The 7,500-nt window shown below is 38.7% G+C and overlaps 1 protein-coding gene across 7 annotated transcripts in view; it reads right to left on the reverse strand.

Moving 5' to 3' along the window:
• Positions 1–7,500, reverse strand: part of LOC124423712 (forkhead box protein O-like) — a 114,888-nt gene that overhangs the window by 16,882 nt on the left and 90,506 nt on the right. Inside the window, exons 8-9 of one of the 7 annotated variants that reach the window (XM_046961780.1) lie at positions 3,580–3,994; positions 635–790 (exon numbers count right to left, since the gene is read on the reverse strand). The exons of 4 other annotated variants lie outside the window; for them this stretch is intronic. The gene's annotated coding sequence lies outside the window, so the exon portion shown is untranslated. The remainder of the gene's footprint in view (positions 1–634; positions 791–3,579; positions 3,995–7,500) is intronic. 2 more of the 7 variants (XM_046961779.1, XM_046961778.1) reach the window with 2 other exon arrangements.

A 7,500-nucleotide genomic window follows, 5' to 3' on the forward strand; every position in this document is an offset into this window, starting at 1 on the left:
AGAGAGACAGAAACATAAAGAGAAAGAGAGAGAGGGAGAGAGAGAGAGAGAGAGAGAGAGAGAGAGAGAGAGAGAGAATCCCAATAGTGGATCAGAGCATCGTCTGTTTCTAGTTGGACGATTTGCGAACGTAGGAAAGCTCCTAACTCTCTGAATAGACCAAGATAGATAGATAGATAGATATAGATAGATAGATAGAGAGAGAGAGAGAGAGAGAGAGAGAGAGAGAGAGAGAATGGGTCCAGGCGATGGAAATTCGTATATCAACCCATCGATTACGACACGTTCACCGAGCTTAAGAGAGAGAGAGAGAGAGAGAGAGAGAGAGATTGTCGCAACGTGTTTGCGATTAACGAGGCGCGAGAGCCGTGCGAATCGCTCGGGAAGGCAGCGAGTCGACGTAATTATTTCAAGGCCACTGAACATGCGATCGAGCAAACCCTTCGCGACGGATCACGCTCTGCTTCGGTGATCCTGAGGCGCCGATAATCCTCATCATCTCTCTCTCTCTCTCTCTCTCTCTCTCTCTCTCTCTCTCTTTCTCTCTTGCGAGATCCTTACTCTACACGTTGTCCTTCTATCTTTCCATCCATCCATCCATCCTTCCTTTCTACCTTCCTTCCTTCCTACCTACCTTCCTTCCTTCCTTCCTTCCTTCCTTCCTTCCTTCTTTCTTTCCTTCCTTCCTTCCTTCCTTCCTTTCTCTACTGGAGCGATCGTTCTAACGACGATAATCGTTCGAACGATGTACCATGCATCCGCATTATTCCGATTTACCTGCGTAGGAAGTCTAAGCGAGCGAGAATTCATTCTCGTTAATCCTTTGAGACAGAATGTGTCGTGTTTAAGAATTGACATTTTATTTCGAATAGATAAAGATCGTAGATACGTACATAAGTTAGATAATATCTACGATATATTATATCAATAAAATTTGCACGCGTCGTCGTATCGAAATGATCGAAATGATCGAAATGATCGAAATGATCGACATGATTATTGTGAATTAGAACAAAACTTTTATAGAAATTCCTTATATACGTACGTATATATGATCGTTATCGTTCGACTCTAAAATATTATTTATTATCAAGGAAAATTTCTAAAATATTATTTACAAGTACGTTTTAGATAGAAACAGAAGGAGAGAGAGAGAGAGAGAGAGAGAGAAAGAGAGAAAGAAAGAGAAATACTTATATATGATGGAGAAGTATCCTCATATGTACTCGAAGTAAAAAAAAAAAAGAAAAAGAAAACAGAGAGAAGAAAAAAAGAAACGATTGCGAAACGCGACAAAAAGATAAGACGTGATAACGGTAGCAAGTACGTATAATAAATATCGATTTTTATCGCTTTTTAACTTTCTGGATTAACGAGCCTCTCTCTCTCTCTCTCTCTCTCTTCTCCCCTCTCTATTGATAGTACGTGTCTCCATCGATAACGAGATCGAGTTTACTTTCGATACGTTACGAACGCCTATCAAAGAATCCGATATCCGATTATCTACGTTCCACTGCTTTTAATTCGATCTAACAAGAAGCCTATAAACACTATCCTAAACTACTCTTTTACGATTGTTCATTTATCTGATTTCTCATTTCTTTTCCTTAACGATATATATATATATATATATATACATACATACACACACATACACAGGTATATGTGTAATACGTAAATGTAATAATATAAAAGAACATAAATTTGAGAACGCATAGATTTCTCTTTAAATAATAAAAACGAAACAAGTGTCCGAAATAGATTGAAAAACGATGGTTCGTGTTTCATGGTTTTACAAAAAAAAAAAAAAAAAAAAAAGAAAAAGAAAAAGAAAAAAGAAAACAGAAAAAAAAACAAATACTACGACCACCGATAGAACGTATGTGTCCTTTCTCTTTCTTTTTTTCTGTCTCTCTCGCTCTTTCTCTCTCTCTCTCTCTCTCTCTTTTTCAAAAGAGAAAAAGGATAACAGTATCATCATCGATGAATGCCAATCACTGAATGCAGAACAGCGTAGCTCGATTGTCCGCGATGAAATTACGTGGGTGGTGGTCGAGTGATGGTATGTGATGACGATGGTGTTGATGTCGCGTTGCTGCGTGTTGTTTCGATTGAAAAAGAAAGGAATAGAGAGAGAGAGAGAGAGAGAGAGAGAGAGAGAGAGAGAGAAAGCTGTCACGCGCTTTAACGTTAGCGACACACGCGCGCGGCAGGGCATCAAACAAATGACTCTCCTCAATTTGGCACATTCAGCGTGTAGCTTGTTGCGTCCCATTCATTCCGTGCTAGTTCATAATACAGTACCACTTTATATACTCCCTTCGTTGCTTTCCAACTACCCCTCATACCCTATCCCATTCCATCTACCCCGATCAGTCCCCCCAATCCTCATTCTACCTTCATGGAATAATATCACCAATACGTAGAAAGTTTCATTGCTGACATGATTACTCGTGTATCCTTTGTGTCTATCTTTTTTTCTTTCTTTCTTTCTTTCTTTCTTTCTTTATTTATTTATGTTTTTTTTTTCTTTTTTTCTTTTCATAATATTCCAAGTGATATTTTTGAGAAGATAGACAGACACATCTAATAATTTATATTATTAAAAACATATAATATAATCGGAAGCGAGTCGTTCAATCTTCGAAATCGTTTCTCAACCATTTAGTTTGATAACTTCGATCGATTCTTTGAGTTATGTCAAAAAAATATCTTTTTTTGCAAGTGACATCCAACGAGTATTAATATCGTCAGTTTGAATTCGTATGAGAAAATTGAAGTTAATCGTTCGTAATACCGACTCATACAACTCTTCCCTTTTCTTCACGCGGAAGCGTAAAGAATGCCGAAAAGGAGTAAACGTCTGAAACACCGTGTGTATACCGTTTTCTATCGTCCATTTATACATATATATATATATATATATATATATATATATATATATATGTATGTATGTATGTATACTTATTTAACGTGTAAACACTTCGGAGGACTTTGCCAGAGGAGCAACAAGTGCTCTTTTCTCCTATCAAACCTTTCTCTGTTGCCTTACTAGCTGGTTGGCTAGCTAGCTAGATACCTAGCTAGATAGCTAGCCAACTAAACTGGCTGGTTGGTTGGTTGGCTGGTTGGCTGACTAGTAACTAACTCGCTAACTCGCTTATTCGCTTCCTCGGCCAAGCATTTACCTTGGAAACTGATCTATTTCGCGCGTGACGAGACGCCTGTTTTCCTCCTTTGGATTTCGATTTATATTCTTTTAATGCATGTGTGAGAGAATTGTTAAAGCACCGTTAAATCTAACCACTTATATCTTCCATCTTTCTTTCTTTCTTTCTTTCTATCTATTCTTCTTTCTTTATTTCGTTTCGTTTCCTTTCTTTCTTTCTTTCTTTCTTGGCAATAAGCCTTCGTTTTACCTTTTTATTTTTCATCTCTCCTTCTTCTTTTCCTATTATATCAAACGTATCTTACACATATCTATATACGTACGTACGTACGTACGTATGTATGTATGTATGTATGTATGTATGTATGTATGTATGTATGTATGTATGTATGTATGTAAGTACTACTTACACTGTGTTACTTTTCTAGTGGCATAGGTATTATCTTCCACCACTCTTATCTACCTAGTTCTTTTTCTTTCGTAAACGTATACTTGCGGTCGGTGCGAACCGAACGCGTGCCAACGATGCCAACAGGCTACTTTTCTGCCAGAGAGATACCGAGATTCTTCACTCTCTTGGACACCCGCTGCTTTTATCCGACTTTTACACATTCTCCTTACTTCCGATTGTCCACACGATTCTTCGTTTCCCTTTTTCTCCTTTTCTCTTTTGCCTCCTCCCTTCTGTCCACCACCTCCTCCTCCTGCTCCTCCTTCTCCTGGTGGTCTTTCTTTCACGTTCTCTTATTTCATTCTCCCGTATCGGACTGTGGAATTCTCATTCCTCCTCTTCTTTCAACGCTCAATTTCACTCGAAGCTTTGACCATCGAAAAGTGAATAAAATTCAATGACGCAAACGAAGATTTATACGATGAAAGATACTTTTGATTTTGTAATATAAAGACATTTTTTGTCTTTTGTTTATTTTTCTTTTTTTTTTTTTCTTTTTATTTCCTTTTTTTTTCTCTCTTTAATAAAATCCGACAAATTTTTCGATGTAACAATGAAATTAAAAAAAAAAGGAGTTCTTTTTCTCAGCACGACGGAATTCTTTTTAATAATTAATATAAACGTTGTCACGTGTATTAAATGATCGATTGCGTTTCATCTTTAGAAAAAAGAAAAAGAAAAAAAATAAAAGAAAGAGAGAGAGAAAGAGAGAGAGAGAGAGAGAGTGAGAGAGAGAAATGAACAGGGACGTTCTTCACGCTTGATTAACGAAACACCCTCGCTTCTCTCTCTCTCTCTCTCTCTCTCTCTCTCTCTCTCTCTCTCTCTCTCTCTCTCTCTTAAAACCATAAAAGACAGAAGATGAGAGAAGAGAGGTGGTAAGATACGACGACTTCCTAGGTTAGAATCGAAAGGGGGAAAAACGAAGATCGTCGTCGTTAATTCTTCGCAAGGAGGAAATCGCGTCTTGCAAAGTTTAAATTGCATTCGAAGGATCCCATCGTGGCCCTGTCCGCAAAGGACGCTTCTCTCGCTATCCTTAATTTCTATGGGAACGAGTAAGAAGGATGAGAGTGTTGGATGGGCTGGCAAGTGGGAGGTGGGAGTGGGAGTGGGAGTGGGAGCGTGGGGATGAATCGAGAAGGAAAAGAGAGGAGAGTCAGGCATATCCCTCCAAGTTAACTTTCTTCCTGATTGACGTTCGGTTATTGTCACATTTGCATAACTCGTCTCTCTCCCAATCTCTCTCTCTCTTTCTCTCTCTCTCTCTCTCTCTCTCTCTCTCTCTCTCTCTCTCTCTCTCTCTCTCTCTTACGCTCTTTCCTTCTCTCGTTTCCGTCAGCTTCACACAGTGAAGCATTCTAAGGACGACAAGCAAGAGACAAGAAGGTAAAGAAGGAGGAAGTGGTAATGGAAGAGAAAGAGGACGAAATAAAGAAAGAAAGAAAGAAGGAAAGAAGGAAGAAAGAAGGAAGAAAAGAGGGTGAGATAGAGAATAAGGGTGAGGGTGAGTAGAGATAAGAGGACCGGAGAAGAATGCAGAAACGGTCGACGGGCCGCGTGTCAAATCGAATTTGCCTCGTTTGCCCCCTGAGCGTCAAGAAAAGTAGGAGGAGGTAGAGGTGGAGGTGGAGGAAGAGGAGATGACTGCTGAAGAGGATGAACGAAGAAGAAAAAGAACGAGTTAGTGAAAGAGAAAGAAAAAGAGAGAGAGAGAAAGAGAGAGAGAGAGAGAGAGAGATGGATTCTACGGGAGCAACGCGAGAGAATCTATTAGAATAATTTTTATGAATCTAATTTTAAATTCCGGCGAACGAAGTTACTTTACTGTCACGCTGTCGGCGACTCTTTATTAAGTGGCCCTCCTTGGTGGCAAGCCGCGCTACCAAGCTCTCTTTTCTCTCTCTCTCTCTCTCTCTCTCTCTCTTTCTCTCTCTTTCACTCTCTATCTTTTTCTCTCTTTTTCTTGTGTTTCAACTCGCGAGGTGTCGCTCATCGGGAACGAATGATTTAAATAATTTCCCACCTAATTTCTCCGTCCGGCTCGCCGACTACGTAGTAGTATTCTGTAACTTGGTACACCCTCCTCATCCTCCCACCCTCCTCCCAACCTCCTCCCAATCCCGCGAACATTCGTCATTTTCTTTTCTTCTTCTTCTTTTTCTTTCTTTCTCGTCCTCAAGAAAGAATGCGAGAGATTCACGCGGAGCGATTTTTACGATGATCCTATTTTACCAAAAATATATATATATATATATACACACACACACACATATATATATATATATTCATTTAAAAAAATAAATTAAAAGGGAGCATTGTTAAATGAATAACTGACAATAAGATCTTTGAAAAGAGTCGTATCTGTTGAAAGACACCAATCTATCGTTTTCGCAATTTGTTGGTAATTTATCAAACCCAATTATGAAAAAGTATTAAAGAGAAGAGAAGAGAAGAGAGGAGAAGAGAGAGAGAGAGAGAGAGAGAAGAGAGGAAAGGTCGAAGCTCGATAAACCGAGAGCGTCATAGTGAGGCGGCATAATAAGCGGAGCATGGAATTCCATGACAGCGAGAGCGGATAGAACGTGGTACACGCATACACGCGCAAGCCGTGCGTCGTCCTATATTTGCACGGTTTATTTTAGAAGCGTTAGAGAAAAAGAGATAGTGAGAAAGAGAGAGAGAGAGAGAGAAAGAGAGAGAGAGAGAAAGAGAGATAGAGAGATAGATGTAAAGAGAAAAAAAGAGAAAAAGAGAAAGAGAGAGAAGGAGAAGGCGAGAAGCGTGAAAAACGCTATGAGAGCGCACGCGTGAACAGAGCGCCTCGCGCGCACGCACGCGTGCAACGCACGCCCGACTGATGTCATGTTCGCGCTACTGCAAGCTCGATTTCTCTCACTATCTCTCTCTCTCTCTCTCTCTCTCTCTCTCTCTCTCTCTCTCTCTCTCTTTCTCTCTCTCGAACACGCTTGCTCGACCGCTAAGCTATAAACGGACTCTCCCGATACGATCCACTCTACTCTCGCTCTATTGCCTTCTTATCGACTACGGGCCATTATTCACCAAGAACAAGAAATATTATTAGAATTTTAAACGAGTCTAGGTCTTTTACCCCCTCTCCTTCACTTCTTTTCACCTCCTCCTCTTTGACCATCTCCTCCTCCATCTTCTCCTTCTTTTACCAACAACGTTACTTTATTATCACGATAATCGTAACGCCGAGAAGTATAAGCCTATCCTTTTCTATTTTTTTTTTTTTTCCATGGATATGATGACTACGAATTCGAATAAAAAATTGTAGAACTCTATCGAATCTCACAGCTAACGCATTGTTCAAATTCATTGTGAATTTTTCTTCTTTTAATTTCTTTCCTTCTTTTTTTTTTTTTTTTTTTTTTTCTTTTCTTTTCCCCCTCTAGTAAGAAACGAGAAAGTCCTAAGTTAATTCGATCAAACACGACAATGATAGGATTATTTATATTGCGTTACGTTGTACGTAATGTATTAATAACATGTATAAATTGCGGTCGACGTTTTGTTTCATAAAAAAAAAAAAAAAAGAAAAAAAAAAGAGAGAGAGAGAAAAAAGAAACAGAAAATATCGCAGCGGATAGATAGAGAGAAAAAAATTTTTAGATAGAACAGATATGTATCCAGTCGTAATCGTACTAATTTATAAAAAGGTTTTTTAATTACTTGTCCTTAACGATCGAATAATAAATCCAATGTAATTTGAATAAATCCAAGTAACTTTATTGAATATATTACGATGATCGACAGTTCGTTAGTAGTGGTAATTAATTGAAAATGTTATAACAATCTGATAACGCGATTAATATCTTCTTTCATGTAATGTCATCGCGAAAAAAAAAAAGAAAAA

The sequence above is a fragment of the Vespa crabro genome, chromosome 4, assembly GCF_910589235.1.
Source record: "Vespa crabro chromosome 4, iyVesCrab1.2, whole genome shotgun sequence".
Taxonomy (NCBI): Eukaryota; Metazoa; Arthropoda; class Insecta; order Hymenoptera; family Vespidae; genus Vespa; species Vespa crabro.